The 17,252-nt window shown below is 43.3% G+C and overlaps 1 non-coding gene and 1 pseudogene across 1 annotated transcript; both read right to left on the minus strand.

Moving 5' to 3' along the window:
- Positions 1-1,134: 1,134 nt before the first annotated feature.
- Positions 1,135-1,205, minus strand: TRNAG-CCC (transfer RNA glycine (anticodon CCC)). Its single transcript has one exon. It is a non-coding gene; the product is annotated as a tRNA-Gly (tRNA).
- Positions 1,206-1,256: 51 nt separating this feature from the next.
- On the minus strand, positions 1,257-16,055 carry LOC103991968 (probable small nuclear ribonucleoprotein F; annotated as a pseudogene).
- Between the last annotated feature and the right edge of the window lie 1,197 nt (positions 16,056-17,252).

Consider the following 17,252-nt stretch of genomic DNA (forward strand, 5'->3'; position numbering starts at 1 on the left):
GTGAAGCTAAACAGCTGCCCTCCGTGGAAAGCTCTTGCGCCGGTGCCGCCTCATCTTGGCGTGCTCCTGCGCTGCTGCTCTTTCGCGTGAAGGAGATCCATCGGTATCAGACTCCTCTTCCTTGTCCGTCACCTCGCCCTTCTCCATGCTCGCGTCCTCCTTGGCCATCTTCTTGGGTCTTCCTCTCCTCTTCTGCTGGTGCTGCAACTCCAATCCATCTTCTTCAGCTACGCTCTCCTCCCAAACCGTCTTTAACTTTCTCTTGAGCTGGTCACCTTCGGCCATGGCGAACCAGTCAATGTGGAAACTACTGGCACCGTCCCGCTCTTATAGTCAATGTGGCCGGTGGCTTCAGATGGCGGTGCGACTGAATGCATGTTGTGAAGGATTTTAATGTGGCCTTCGTTGTGGATCCAAGTCACGGAATGCAAGCGAGTAGGTGCTTGTCTCACCCACTTGTGGACGTGGAAGGTGTAGTGGAGGTCGTCTGCTTCAAGTAGAGGACGGGTTGTGATGGAAGCCTTTCGCTTCTGGACGTTCGTCCAAGTTCAAAGAGGGTCGCCGCATTCAAGTCTCGGCATTTGATCCACGTAAACTCACTGATATGTTCAGCTTCATTTATAGCTCAATTACCTTACCTCCATATCCGCACCGATGAATGAGATCAAAGCTGCAGCACTGAAGACTGCGTGATGTTTCTGGAACAGAGTTTTGGAGTCATCATTGTGGTCTACCACTGATTCCGGAACTATCGGTTTCGATTTCGAAACCGTCCGTTCCGGTTTCCAAAATCAGAAACCAAAACCTATTAATTGTCCGCACCGATACGAACAATTTTTTTATTTTAAAATTTAAAAAATATATATATATATATTATTTTATTTTTAAAAATTGAAAAATAAATGTATAATTATAATGAGAACAATGATATTAAAAAAATTGATATAAAATTTATAATCAAACTAAAATTATCTTTATAAAAATTTGAACTTAGATAACTTAATATTATATATTAAAAATTTAATCACCGTAGCATTTTTTTTTTTATTTTTTACAATATTTAATCGATTTAAGATCGAAACCGTGGAATGATCGTAACAAAACAAATATTAATTTAAATTTTATTTAAAAACATGCGCATCCGGGGAATCGAACCCCGGTCAGTACCGTGGGAGGGTACTATGATACCACTACACCAGATGCGCTCGTTGTTATGAGTGATGAGCGTAATAATAATATGAAATTTTCCTTTCATCTCACGCAGAATTTCCATGTGACGATCGATCGGCTTCCTCGATCTCTTCACCTTCGCGTACTCCACAGAAATACATCGCATTGTTGCACCTGCAAAGGTTAAGAAAACATCATAATCCATGGGCAACACGGTAAAAGTAAGGGAGAACCAATACCGGCAAACTTGCGGTTCAAGGTGCAAATCAGTAGGAGCATACACATAATATTAGGTGCTATGTAGTTCATTGTGCCTTTTACAGTAGCACAATGCAAAGCAATCCAATGAAGTAATGGCGTACGTGATGCAAAATGTAATTAGCTCATCATATTTATTAGCGTGACGTGCACAAACTGGTTCTGATACAAGCCAACAGCAGAACATGCATAACTTAGTTACCTTACAGAATCTCCCCCAAGTTTCCAGTAAACTGCCCATCAATGTATATTCTTCAGTGTCGGCCAACTACAGAAAAAGCATAATGGAGTCGATATGGATGCAGGCTAACCATCCACACTAACCATCGTACATGTCAACCATACCAAAGGAAAACAAAAGAAAAGCTATGGGATACACCATCTTGTCATGAATTAATCAATCTGCAAGTTAATATAGGAATCTACTGACACGAGATTTCCTGAGAGAACATAGAAAGTGAAATTATTCAAGATTGATGAGTGTGACAATTTTGGAGAACTCAAAGCACAATACTGGTGCAAGCATCATTATATGAATTTGTTATGTGATTATAGATATATGCAATACATACACTTAAGTTACCCTTGTATTCCATACCCCACTTCGATTTCACAATCACAGGCTTCCCAGTCAAATTTTTCAGGAAAGGTTTTGGGTTAACTGGTACAGTCTGAAACAGGAAAACATTAAAAATTGATTAGCTAAAAGCTCAATGAGGCAATAGTGTCAACAAAACTGGTACATACTGCCCATGTGGTTTATACTTTATACCTCGGGTAAACCAATACGAAGTAAAGTTATGTATCAGTATCTCCTGGTATGATCAATATACCAGTACAACCTGCCTTCTGCAATAGTTGAATTCATGATTTAGGTAGGACTTAAATGCGATGCGATAGATCCTATAAGAAAATTACAAACAAACCGAGAAAACCTTACTGACCAAGAAGTGACTAGTTGCGGGGTTAGTAGCCAAACATGGACTTTTTTTGCCCTTACCCAGAAGATTTCTCATTGAGTCGAAGATAATGATTCAAGAGATAAACTATACAAAATTAATTTTTTTAAAGATATTTACCTCAGATTTTTTTATAATAAATTAGTCCAATCTTATGCATAGGCAATGTCTCTAGATGTAAGTTGTTGCCCACCTCCAAAACGAGTACTTTTTTTAGGGGATTAGCTCATCTGTTTTCAAAAATGGATCATGATAAATATGATATCAAAGCAATCACACATGATTACAAGACATGCTGAGATCTACTATACATCCCAATTAAACTAGGAAAGACATCATAGATGATGGCCGTGACATGGTGGGCCACGGTGATCTCGATCCCAAATTAGTTATTTGAGGTCTTATTGATCCATATAGTCATGTCTGCAATATGTGTGTGGATGAGATGAGATAAGAGCTTCATGAATTTCAATAGTAAATTGCGATTCCCTTATCAGTTCCTTAATAGATGTAAGCTATAACTTCAGTTAATAAAGAAGTTTCTATTCAACCCCAATGAGCACCTCTTGAGTACTCCTTTTTGATGAATTATACATGTAGTTTCAAATTTCGATCATGTCAAATTCAATTAGTGGGGGTGAAGGCATTCTGCAGAGCAATCAAATAAAACAATCCGAACGATGTAAAACAGATTAGTCCATCTTATCACCTTCAAACCAACACTAGAACCAAACGAATCATATCACTATGGAGCACAACAAGTGGATATACACTTATATGTTGCTGTTACCTTTTCAATTTCAGTCCAGCATTTGAATAGCTGAGTTGGTATCAAAACTATTATCGTTATTTTCTTTTTCATTATTTATGCACTTGAGGACCCAATTGTTAGAGCTAGTCCCAGGAAATTTTCCAATGGGTAATTTTGGCAACCCAACAAAAACAATAAAATAGAAAAAATAAAAGCGATAAGAACACCAAATTTACGTGGTTCGATCAATTGACCTACATCCACGGACGAAGGAGGAACAAATCACTACTATAAAAGAGGGACTATTACAAATGCCTTAGGAAGATGTTCCTAGGCCATAAAACACTCGAATCTATTAAACAAGAAAAACCCAAACTATAAGCTCAAACTATTTAACTAAGTGTGGACTTAAACACAAAGCAAACACTTTGGTTTTTCTTGTGGTGCATCTGACTTCAAAGCCCAGGCCCTTATTTATAGTTTAAACAGGAGATACCAAACTTGATTTTCCTGATGTGGGACTATGTGGGACTTGCCAAACTAACAAATCTCCACTTGGCATATCCCAACAAAACTTGCTCCACCTTCTTCATAAAAGCCCCAACGGGCAATCACCAATAATGAACACCAACCAAGTCCAAGCACTGCTTGAACTTGTAAACTGGAAGAGGCTTTGTAAGCATATCAGTTGGATTGTCCTTCGTATGAATTTTCTGAACAAGGACCTTTCCCTCAGCAATAGTATCCCATTTGCATCCAACAATTTTCTTACTCGAATGCGACTTTACAAGATCCCAAGTTCTATTCTAATTGAGAGATTCTATTTCTTCATTCATCACAATCAACCACTTAGCGGAATTATCATAAGAAACTACATCTGAGTAGATAGTAGGCTCACCAACTTCACTTGTTTCTTCTGCAACAGACAAAGCATATGCAACCAAATTAGTATATGTTTGTGGTGGTCGAATATTTCCCCGTGGTCTATCCTTGGCTATGGAATATTACTCTTCCTCTGGATCATCTGCGTTAGTAGACTCGGGACCATCTACTAGCATTCTTTGAGTAGAAGAGTTCGACTTAAAAGAATCTGAACTACCAATCTCAAGCTCCACCTACTTCTGCGCACTATCATTTGTACAACTAGTAGATTCCTCTTTGGAAGATAACATAGATAATTCATCAAAAGTAACATCTTTACTAATTACAAATTTTGGGGATTTGGGATCAGAACATCATAATCTGTATCCTTTCACCCTAGAAGCATACCCAAGGAAAAGATATTTTTTAGCTCGAGGCTCTAATTTTCCTTCATTTATATGCATGTATGCTGGACACCTAAAAATTTTTAAATTAGAGTAATCAGCAGGAGTACCTGACTAAACTTCATCCAGAGTTTTAAAGTTAAGTGCTGCAGAAGGAGCGCGGTTGATAACGTAACAAGCCATATTAATTGCCTCTGCCCAAAAGTCCTTTGTCAACCCTGCATTTGAGATCATACACCTTGCTCTCTCCAAGAGTGTTCTGTTCATACGTTCGGCCACACCATTTTGTTGAGGCATCATCTTAACAGTACGATGCCGAACAATTCCTTCATTTTTGTAGAATTCATCAAAGTCACTTTCACAAAATTTCATGCCATTATCTGTTCGAAGCCGCTTAATCTGTTTACCTGTTTGCTTCTCAATCAAAGTCTTCCATTGTTTAAAGGTTAGAAAAACATCATTTTTATGCTTCAGAAAATAAACCCAAACTTTCCTGGAATAATCGTCAATGAAAGTCAACATATACCTAGCACCACCCTTAAACTGAACATGAGCTGGACCCCAAAGGTCTGAATGAATATAGTCAAAAGTACCTTTCGTTTTGTGAACTGCTGGAGAATTGAAGGTGACTCTTTTCTGCTTTCCAAAAATGTAGTGTTCACAAAAATCTAGTGGCCCAGTACTCTGTCCGCAAAGTAGATCCCTTTTGCTTAATATACTCAAACCTTTTTCACTCATATGACCCAAACGCATATGCCATAATTTGGTGATGTCAGAATCAGACAATGATGATGATGAGACTGCAATCAAGCCTGTGACAGTAGTTCCCTACAAAATATATAAGCTACCAGACCTACAAGCTTTCATAACAACAAGAGCATTTCTAGAAACTTTCATAACTCCACCTTCAGTTGTGTATTTACACCCAAGGGTCTCTAGGGTGCCTAAAGAGATTAGATTATTTTTTAAATCAGGAACATGTCTAACATTAGTGAGCGTCCTCATAATACCATCATGCATTTTAATTCGGATTGTTCCTCTACCAACAACATCACCTGCTGCATTATTGCCCATCAAAATAATTCCACCATTACAAGATTCATATGTGGAAAATAAATCTCTATTAGGACACATGTGATAAGAACAACCTAAATCTAAAATCCATTCATTTTTAGACCTCGTCCTGTCATCAGTAGTAAAGAAAATATTTCAATTATTCAGTTGCTACACTTGCTGAATCAACAGACTCAATAGTTTTCTTAATAATTTTTTCTTTTTGCTTTAATTTATTTTTCAATTTAAAGCAATCAGCCTTAATGTGCCTCATTTTATGGCAATATCTACATTCCAAATTTCTACGTCTGGATTTAGATCTAGATTTAGATCTACTACTATCAAATTCTCTTTTATCCATTCTACCCCTAACAATCAGACCCTCAGCCTGATTCCCTCTACTTTCCCCAGTGATATCTCTGTCTATCTGCTCCTTAGATTTTAGTGTAGATTTAATTTCCTGATACAAAATTGTTTCTTTTTCATAAATCATAATATCACAGAAATGCTTAAAAGATTGAGAAAAAGAACACAAAAGTAACAGGGTCTTATCCTCGTCATCAATTTTCACATCTATATTCTCCAAATCCATAACTAAGGAATCAAATTTATTAAGATGTGAGAGTATAGATGTACCTTCAGTCATCCGAAGCATATACAAACTCTGTTTCAAATAGAGACGATTCTCCACTATCCTCTTCATATACAAGGCTTTAAGTTTGTCCCACATGCTCTTAGCCGTAATCTCCATAGCTACCTCTCGTAAAACCTCATCAGAGAAATTGAGAATAATGTTGGATCAGGCCTTCTTATCCATACCCGCAAGATCTTTGTTATTATCATTGTTGCCAAAAGATCCCGAAACCAAGCTCTGATATCAGTTTGTTAGAGCTAGACCCAGAAAATTTACTAAAGGGTAATTTTGGTAACCCAACAAAGACAATAAAGCGAAAAAAATAAAAGCAACAAGAATACCAAATTTACGTGGTTCGGCCAATTGACCTACATCCACGGACGAATGAGGAGCAAATCACTACTATAAAAGAGGGACTATTAAAAATGCTGGAAGATGTTCCTAGGGCATAAAACACTCGAATCTATTAAACAAGAAAAATTCAAACTATAAGCTCAAACTATTTAACTAAGTATGGACTTAAACCCGAAGCAAACACTTTGTACTGCATCAAGCTACATCATCAAGAAAATTGGAACCAATACGCTCACATGTTCTCCATACATCATTGGTGGAAAACATCAACACATGCTTAATAGTTTCTGGTGACTTAAACAACTACTAGTTATCCACTAAACCAATCCTATAATACCTACACTCTAAGACGCATCGTATGATGGTATTCTTTGGTGTTTGCTTGATGCTAGAGAATCCAGAAACTAAGCAAACTATAGATATACAACTTTTGATGCCATCAGAAGTGATGAGGGTAATAATAATGACGGGACATGAACTAACATCACATGCTCTTGGGTGACGTCTCCTGGGTTATGCAGACTGAGGAGCTGTGGGGGTCGCCTACTTCGGTCTGACCTGATAGTGCCTGGCCGAAGCATACCAAAACGCCGATCGAGGCACGTCGCCATCCTGTAGGAGCCTGGTCCTTCACGCCACGCCAATGCTGGTGTTAGACGTTATCCAAGGTACGACCCTGCTCCCTGCAAGCGTGCATATCAGGAAACGTTGACCTTCCCTATAAAAACCCTCACATTCGGAACAAGGGGGGGGAGAACAACAAACCCCTGAGATTGTCAATTGACTTGATCGTCGAAGGGGTCGGGCCTACTAGTCATAGGTGCCCAGCAAGCCAATCACGTGAGTGATGGCACGTGTGACTTGATACAGAATCTTTTTGCTTATTATATTTTGGCATATATCACTTATAACTATTGCATATGTACATATATATATATATATATATATATATATATATATATATATATATATATATATATATATTGTGATGTCCTTGGATTTGTGCAATGGGAATCGGATCGTGATGAGATCACGATAATGAGATCGATTCACCTTTAAACACATATCCTAAATAATCCTAGTCATAGGTTACTCGAGAGGGACATCATGATAATCGGACAGACTGGTGTGCTGTATACCTGTCCATATGATGGATGCAGCTGGTCTCATAGCTGCTCGTGTAGGGACACTAGGGATATAATACAGGTGCTCATTCGAGAATGAGTTCACTGATTGATCCGCTTACGGAATGCTGGATGGTTAATGATGCCTTATTGTCAGACAGCGATTCCGTAGTCCTAGTGGTGTATTTGGTCCTTAGAATTGAGATACCAAGGATGTCCTGTATGAGTGCTCCACTCTTTGATACCAGACTTATAGGTTTGGCTGTCCCAGATCTAGTACAGTTGGTCATTGGGAGTGGTAGTCGACCTTACGAGGGCTATTGAGTGTCGATAGAGGATCATCCACTCTCGGCGTCATGAGAGGAATATCCCATGTGTTCTTGCTCAGACAAATCCCTAGCCAGGGTCATTCGGGTTGAGAGAGAAAGAGTTCTCCGGGAGAATCCGATTAGAGCGAGACTCGAGTATAAACCGTATGGGTCTGACAACACCATGCTCGATATACGGTCTCTGGGATATTAGATGGATGAGAGACTATAAGTACACGGTAACTAAGGACAGACATGTCCAATGGATTGGATTCCCCTGTATCGTCTGGGGACTACGGCGTAGTGGCTTAGTACGTCCGTAGTCGATGAGTCGAGTGAATTATTACAGAGATAATAATTCACTGAGTTAGAAGGAGTTCTGACAGGTATGACTCATGGCCAGTTGGATATTGGGCCTAGAGGGTCACACACATATGGTAGGCATTGCGATGAGTAGAGGTTCGGATATGAGATATCCGATGGAGCCCTTGTTTTATTGGATGCAGATCCAATACCCACTAGGGGAGGACCCATTAGGGTTTGACACGGGACCTCTATAAATAGGAGGGATTCAGAGCCTCATAGGCTAGAGCCTTTGCTTGCCTTTCCTATTCTCCTCTCCCTCTCCACCTTAGAGTAGGCCTAGAGTTTTGAGGAGCGTCGTCGCAACCCTGCTATGTGGATCACCGCTAGAGAGGAGGACGCTTGACCTCCTTCGCCCTCTCCTAAGGATCTGCAAGGAAACAGGAATATATGATCTCCCTAGGTAACACAATCTACTCTATATGCAGTTTTAAGTTTCGCGGATTTTGCGCACCAATCTTCGCACGACGACGAACATCTCTTTGGGAATCGGGGATTTTGTTTTCTTGTTCTTCTGCTACGCATATGATGTCACCCCCAAGATTTTCCAATAGTGGTATCAGAGCCAGGTTGTTCGTGCGAATGATTGGTTTTGAACTGCGTGTGTTGTGTTTAGGAAGAATTTTGACGTCAAAATCGTTGACGCAAAAACAAGGAAGGGCAGCAACAGTTGCTGCCCTCGATCTGCGTACGTGCAATGCAGCCGAAGGCGGGCAGCACAGGGGCTGCGTCTGCAGCAGCCGTCCGGCGGCCTACTTGCAGCAGGCTTGCGACTGGCGGGGCTGGCAGCCCGCGGGCAAAGGCGCCTGCGGTCGCTTCTCCCACGGGGTGAGGCACCGCAGGGCAGCGGCGCTTGCCGCCGCTGCTCCCGCGGGCGAAACCCCCCCCACAGGGGCCGCCGCCTGGCGGGACAGCACCACCTGCGGGCATTGCCCCACCGGTAGAACCGCCCGCGGGGGCGCCCACCTACAGCGGCAGCGCCGCCAGCGGGCGAGGGTAGCGCCCTCGCCCCGCCGCACAGGCCGCCGCCAGCAGGATGGCGGCAGCGGCAGTGGTAAGAGGGAATTAGAGTTTTAGGCAAAAGGATAGTTTTGCCCCTGTGAATTTGAGAAATTTCAGTTTCTATCTTTTTTATGAAAATACCCTTAGGAATTGAGAAATTTCCTACATGTCCCTGAATTCAAAAAATATTAATTAATTAAAAGGTTTAGTTGATTATTATTTTTATTATTATCTAGTAGTCCTACATGATGATGATTATTTATACATGTGATGTATGATGTGTGGACGGATGATCATGGACCGTGTGATGTGTGTACTTGTGATTATTATTATTAAGGTCTGCGAGCCTCCATTATATTTCTCGTTTATTGTCGAGCCTGCGTGCCTATGATTAAGTTGTAATCACATGAGGAGGCACAGCGGGAGCGTGGATGCGATAGCGGGACCCACGAGATGGACGATCGTGATGAATGAAGATACATCAAGATGTCGACGGAACCGACGAGGATAAGATGGACGATCACAGGGCATGGAGATGCACCGTTGCACACATAGATCTTGATGTGAGTGATTAGGCCTACTGGCTCGGGCCTAATCATATTAGGTTGTGATCCATGATCATCTGGTGTGATTGCTTATACACATACTAGATATGTATATATATTTGCATGCGATGTAGATATATATTAAATATGTATATGTGTGACATGTCATATTAGGAGACCAAATCATAGAAACATCTCTCGATAATATTAAGTCGGTAAATGTGAGGCAATTAGATTGACCCACGTGGCCTTCCATCGTTATAAGTAGGAACCGATTCCCGGTGTAGGTTGAGTTGGTCGAGTCCCTTGAGACTCACCTATATCACGATTCGCTATCTTGCTTACGACATAGAGATGTCACCGGTGACCTGAGGGCATGGTATACTTGGTCGAGTCCCTCGAGGGTATATCATCAAATCAGACTCATCTTGTAACGAAGGTGTTGACTTAACCGAGCATCATGGTTGGTCAAGTCCCTCGAGGTCATGGTGATTCGGAGGCCGAACAGGACGGGAATCACAAGGAGTTGTGATCGGTAAGAGTTGCCTACCTTTTAGGCTTAGTGTGATTGGTCGAATCCCTCGAGGTTACACTAAGACGCTGATTGGATCCCGATCCCCACTAGAAGTCTGTCGGAGACTTCCGTTTCACGTGTTGAGGGTGTCGCGTGACTCGTTAGTAAAATAGTGGGAGCATATTAAGATAGAAGTATATATCTTGATAGTTTATTTCTTGCAAAATCTGTATGTTATTCATTTCTGCTACATCTTTATTTTCAGAAAATATCGCTTTCAAATCCCTTACGTGGCATACTTGATGTCAACCGCCTCACTGGTCCAAATTATACGGATTGGCTCAGTAACTTGAGAATTATTCTCATAGCGGAGAAAATTGTGTACGTCCTTGATACAGTGATGCCTATGCCCGAAGAAGGGGCAAGCGAGGATGAGATCACTCGCTACGTAAAGTACATTGATGACTCCACTCTTGCTCAGTGCTATATGTTGGGCTCTATGATTCCTGAGTTACAGAGACAACATGAAAAGATGGATGCCAGATCCATTCTCCTACATATCCGCAAATTGTTTGAGGAACAGGGAAGGACTCAACGATATGAGATATCCAAGAGCCTCTTCCGCGCTAGGATGATTGAGGGGACACCAGTTCAGAGCCATGTCCTAAAGATGGTTGATTGGATAGAGAAACTCACAGGTCTAGGAATGGTCCTAGAGGATAACTTGTGTGTGGACATTGTGCTTCAGTCCCTACCAGATTCCTTTTCATAGTTCATAATGAATTTTAATATGAACAAGCTTGAGGTGACTCTCCCAGAGCTCCTCAATATGTTGAGGAAGGCAGAGAGTACTATTAAGAAAGAGAAGCCAGTTCTCTACACTAGTGAGACCAAACGGAAAAGGAAAGCAGAAAGGTCCCTTAAGAAGGGAAAGGGCAAGGGCAAACCAGGTAAAGCAAAGGTTGCTAAGAAAGATCCAGCAAATGACAAAGGCCAGTGTTTCCACTGTGGTAAAGATGGGCACTGGAAGATAAACTACAAAGAGTACCTTGCAGAAAGGGCGAAATAGAAGCTTGGAGAAGCTTCAGGTACATTCATGATCAATCTCCAATTGTCAAATTTTTGTGATAGTGCATTGGTATTGGATACCAGTATTGCTTATCACATCTACAATTTATTGTAAATTCTAGCAAAGCCGAGGGGAGATTGACGAGAGGAATATTGCATAAAGGTTTGTTTATACAAGACACTACTCCACATATCATGAATGTAAGTGTCTAAGAGGAAACGAGATGAGGTAAACAGTGCATACCTATGGCATTGTAGGCTAGGTCATATCCATGAGGGAATGATTCAAAAGTTGCTAAATGATGGATATCTAGATCCATTCGACTATATGTCATATGCAACTTGCGAGCCTTGCCTTCGTGGAAAACTGACCAACTCTCCATTTAGTGGAACTGGAGAGAGAGCCGCTGAGCTATTGGAACTCATACATAGTGATGTATGTGGACCCATGTCAACTCATGCCATTGGTGGTTACTCCTACTTCATTACCTTTACTGATGATTTCTCAAGGTATGGATATGTGTACTTAATGAAGTGCAAGTTCGAGGCCTTTGATAAATTCAGTGAGTATAAGAATGAGGTGGAGAACCAGACTGGAAAGAGTATCAAAACTCTTCGATCAGATCGAGGAGGTGAGTACTTAAGTACAGAGTTTACTCAGTTCCTCAAGGACCATGGGATATTATCCCAATGGACACCTCCTTATACACCTCAGCTCAATGGTGTCTCTAGAAGGAGGAATCGTATGCTATTAGACATGGTACGGTCCATGATGAGTTTCGCTGACCTACCCATTTTATTCTAGGGATATGCCCTAGAGACCGCAGCTTACCTTCTGAACAGAGTTCCAACTAAGTCGGTAGTGTCTACACCATATGAGATATGGAAAGGGAAGAAGCCTGATCTTAAGGTTGTTAAGATTTGGGGCTGCCCTGCCCACGTTAAATGACACAACCCTGATAAGTTAGAATCAAAGACTGAGTGATGCAAATTTGTGGGATACCCCAAGGAAACTTGTGGGTATTATTTCTATCATCTCGAGGACCAAAAGGTCTTTGTAGCTAAGAGAGCAGTATTCCTTAAGAAGGAACACATTCTTAGCGAAGATAGTGGGAGCATGATAGAGTTGAGCGAGGTTGGAGAACCAAGCTCAAGCACCACTCTACAGCCCGAGTCTGTTCAGGTACCTAATACACAAGTTTCAACTTTACGCAGGTCTGATAGAGTATCTCATCCTCTTGAGATATATGTGGGACATATTAGAGGAGAGGATGTTGAGGATATTGATTCTCAGACCTACGAGGAGGCTATTATGAGTATAGACTCTGGGAAGTGGCAAGAAGCCATGAATTCTGAGATGGATTCTATGTACTCCAATAAGGTTTGGAACCTAGTTGATGCGCCCGAAGGTATTGTACCCATTGGTTGCAAGTGGATCTTTAAGAAAAAGATCGGAGTAGATGGAAAGGTAGAGACCTATAAAGCAAGGCTAGTGGCTAAGGGGTATCGTCAAAGGCAAGGTATTGACTACGACGAAACCTTCTCACCCGTAGCAATGCTAAAATCCATCAGAATTCTATTGGCTATTGCAGCACACTATGATTATGAGATCTGGCAGCTGGATGTGAAAACCGCATTCCTCAATGGGAACCTCGAGGAGGAGGTGTATATGATGCAACCTGAGGGATTCGTGTCTAAGAACTGCCCAGATGAGGTGTGCAGGTTGCTTAGATCCATTTATGGACTAAAGCAAGCTTCCCGAAGTTGGAACATAAGATTTGATGAGGCAATCAGATCTTATGACTCCGTTAAGAACGAAGATGAGCCTTGTGTGTACAGGAAGGTAAGTGGGAGCGCTATCACCTTTTTGGTGTTATATGTGGATGACATCCTCATCATTGGGAACGACGTAGGAATACTGTCCACAGTAGAGGCTTGGTTATCTAGACACTTCTCCATGAAGGACTTAGGGGAAGCATCCTATATCTTGGGGATTAGAATCTATAGAGATAGATCCAAGAGGATGCTTGGCTTGTCCCAGTCCAGGTACATAGAAACCATTGTCAAAAGGTTTGACATGGAAAATTCAAATAGATGTCTCATACCGATGAGACATGGGATATCGCTTTCTACGAGTATGTCCCCAAAGACTCCAAAAGAAATGGCGAACATGGATATAATACCTTATGCCTCAGCAATAGGGTCTATCATGTATGTCATGCTATGTACTAGGCCTGATATAGCGCATGCTCTGAGTGTCACGAGCAGGTATCAGGCGGATCCAGGCTTGGAGCACTGGAAAGCAGTAAAGTGTATCCTTAAGTACTTGAGAAGGACTAAGGATCTTTTACTAGTATATGAAGATAATAGTCTTAAGGTTGAAGGCTACACAGACTCAAGTTTTCAGTCTGATGTCGATGATAGCAAGTCGAATTCAGGGTATGTGTACACCTTGAATGGAGGAGTAGTATGCTAGAAGAGTTCTAAGCAAGATACCACTGCTGACTTGACCACAAAGTCAGATGCAGCAAAGGAGGGAGTCTGGGTGAAGAAGTTCATCACAGATTTGGGAGTCGTGCCGAGTAGCGAGGAGCCGACTTCCTTATATTGCGACAACTATGGGGCGATTACTAAAATAAGGGAACCCGGGTCTCATCAGAAGTGTTCTGAGGAGGTTCCAACTTATTAGAGAGATCGTAACCCGAGGAGATGTAGTAGTGGAAAGAGTTCCATCCGAAGATAACATTGTAGATCCACTAACAAAGTCGTTGTCTCAGATTATTTTTTAGCGTCATAGGGGTCTGATGGGGATCAGACACATAGGTGATTGGCTTTAGGTCAAGTGGGAGATTGCTAGTCATAGGTGCCCAGCAAGCCAATCACGTGAGTGATGGCACGTGTGACTTGATACAGAATCTTTTTGCTTATTATATTTTGGTGTATATCACTTATAACTATTGCATATGTGCATATATATATTGTGATGTCCTTGGATTTGTGCAATGGGAATTGGATCGTGATGAGATCACGATAATGAGATCGATTCACCTTTAAACACATATCCTAAATAATCCTGGTCATAGGTTACTCGAGAGGGACATCGTGATAACCGGACAGACCGGTGTGCTATATATTTGTCCATATGATGGATGCAGCTGGTTTCATAGCTGCTCGTGTAGGGACACTAGGGATACAGTACAGGTGCTCATTGGAGAATGAGTTCACTGATTGATCCGCTTACGGAATGCTGGATGGTTGATGATGCCTTATTGTCAGACAGCGATTCCGTAGTCCTAGTGGTGTATTTGGTCCTTAGACTTGAGACACCAAGGATGTCCTGTATGAGTGCTCCACTCTTTGATACCAGACTTATAGGTTTGGCTATCCCAGATCTAGTACAGCTGGTCATTGGGAGTGGTAGTCGACCTTACGAGGGCTATTGAGTGTCGATAGAGGATCATCCACTCTCGGCGTCATGAGAGAAATATCCCATGTGTTCTTGCTCAGACAAATCCCTGACTAGGGTCATTCGGGTTGAGAGAGAATGAGTTCTCCGGGAGAATCCGATTAGAGCGAGACTCGAGTAGAAACCGTATGGGTCTGACAACACCATACTTGATATACGGTCTCTGGGATATTAGATGGATGAGAGACTATAGGTACACAGTAACTGAGGACAGACAGGTCCAATGGATTAGATTCCCCTATATCGTTTGGGGACTACGGCGTAGTGGCCTAGTACGTCCGTAGTCGATGATGCGAGTGAATTATTACAAAGATAATAATTCACTGAGTTAGAAGGAGTTCTGACAGGTATGACTCACAACCAGCTCGATATTGGGCCTAGAGGGTCACACATATATGGTAGGCATTGCGATGAGTAGAGGTTCGGATATGAGATATCCGACGGAGCCCTTGTCTTATTGGATGCAAATCCAATACCCACTAGGGGAGGACCCATTAGGGTTTGACACGGGACCTCTATAAATAGGAGGGATTCAGAGCCTCATAGGCTAGAGCCTTTGCTTGCCTTTCCTATTCTCCTCGCCCTCTCCACCTCAGAGCAGGCCTGGAGTTTTGAGGAGCGTCGTCGCAACCCTACTGTGTGGATCGCCGCTAGAGAGGAGGACGCTTGACCTCCTTCGCCCTCTCCTAAGGATCTGCAAGGAAACTGGGATATACGATCTCCCTAGGTAACACAATCTACTCTATACACAGTTTTAAGTTTCGCGGATTTTGCGCACCAATCTTCGCACGACGACGAACATCTATTTGGGAATCGGGGATTTTGTTTTCTTGTTCTTCCGCTGCGCATATGATGTCGCCCCCAAGATTTCCCAATAGGGCCAAGCTCTCCCAACCCGACCTTTGTGCAGGTACGAAGATAGAGTGCCTCCCACCGAACGCCCAAGCGAGGGGTCCCCTCACGGAGAAAACAATGACCCTATCGAGATCGGACCACCGCGGTCGGCTACCTCAGCAACCTCAAGGATCATTCAGGAAGATCTCCAATCATTCGGACCCGAACCCAACCGTGTTGGCCCGAGGCCACGGCGCAAAGATGTTGACACTAATAGTTTGGCGCTAGAAGGAGGGTCGAATATCGAGGGATCGGCAGGTTGACCCAGACGAACCCACAGTTGAGGGGCCGCACCTGATCGAGGCTCCGGGGGAATGCCCCCCGCATGCCTCTAGCTGAGCACCCCGCCGCGACCTCAAAGCGCTATTGGCGGTTATTCAACGACTCAGGCTTATCGCCACCCGAAGGCGCCCCAACCGACCCATCGTCTGTATCGCCCGAGGCCTTTCAAGACCTCGCTCATCAAGTCCGAGCTCTAATTGGGATGGTGCAGACCATTATCCCGCTCATTTCTCATCTGGCACACCCACATACGATCCAACCACTACGGCAACAAGAGCCGTCCGTTCGGGCTCACACAGTACCCCCAAAGCTAACCGCATCGCCTCAGGTCCGACCGACCCCGCTTGAAGATCGAGCAATGGGAAACCCGAGTGCCCGCCCGAAGCCCGAGGTGTTATCTTCAGACTCAATAGGCTCCCTACGAGCCCAGCTGTGTTTCGTTAACCAGCGACTCGACAAAGTGAAGAGGGAGGTTCGTAAGTTAAAGGAATAGCTCGGGGAGGACACGCACCGGGGGTCTCCGTTTGTGCTTGAGATACAAGATCAGTCAGTCCCCTCGAACTTCTGGCTCCCCTCTCTCAATGCACACGATGGCGCCACCGACCCGGCGGACCATATAGCTGCCTTCTGTGCCTAGATGGTGCTGTACGGGACCTCAGACGCCTTGATGTGCAGGGTGTTTCCCATGACTCTGAGGGGCCCAGCCCGCGCATGGTATAGCGGCCTGAAGGCCGAGGCGATCACCTCCTTTAATTAGCTCACCAAAGACTTTGAGCTTAACTTCCTGGCGTACGCCCAGCCAAAGCCGTCCGTCGCATTGCTTCTCGAACTTAACCAAAGGGAGGACGAGCCTCTCTCCCATTTTGTGAATTGTTTTGCCACGGAAATCCGGGGGTTGCCGGACGCTCATCCCTCTTTGTTAATGCATGTGTTTATGATAGGCCTGCAACCTTCCAGATTGTTTTGGTCCCTCGTGGAGCGACCCCCTACCATGGTATCGAAAATACTCCAGCGGGCTAACCAATACATCGCGACGGAGGCCTGGATGGTCAGAAAGCGAGAGGAACACAAAAAGGTGAGGCCGGAGCCACCCTGGGGGCAACAGTCTGCCGCACCGAGGTGCAAGGTGGACCGACTTGACCCGCCGGCGTCGAGGTCCCCGCTCCTCGCCTCGGGCACATCCCGAACAGAGATATTCCTCTAAATAAGGGAGAAGGGGTTGCTCAAAACCCCCAACCCGAT

The sequence above is a fragment of the Musa acuminata genome, chromosome BXJ2-7 (assembly GCF_036884655.1).
Source record: "Musa acuminata AAA Group cultivar baxijiao chromosome BXJ2-7, Cavendish_Baxijiao_AAA, whole genome shotgun sequence".
Taxonomy (NCBI): domain Eukaryota; kingdom Viridiplantae; phylum Streptophyta; class Magnoliopsida; order Zingiberales; family Musaceae; genus Musa; species Musa acuminata.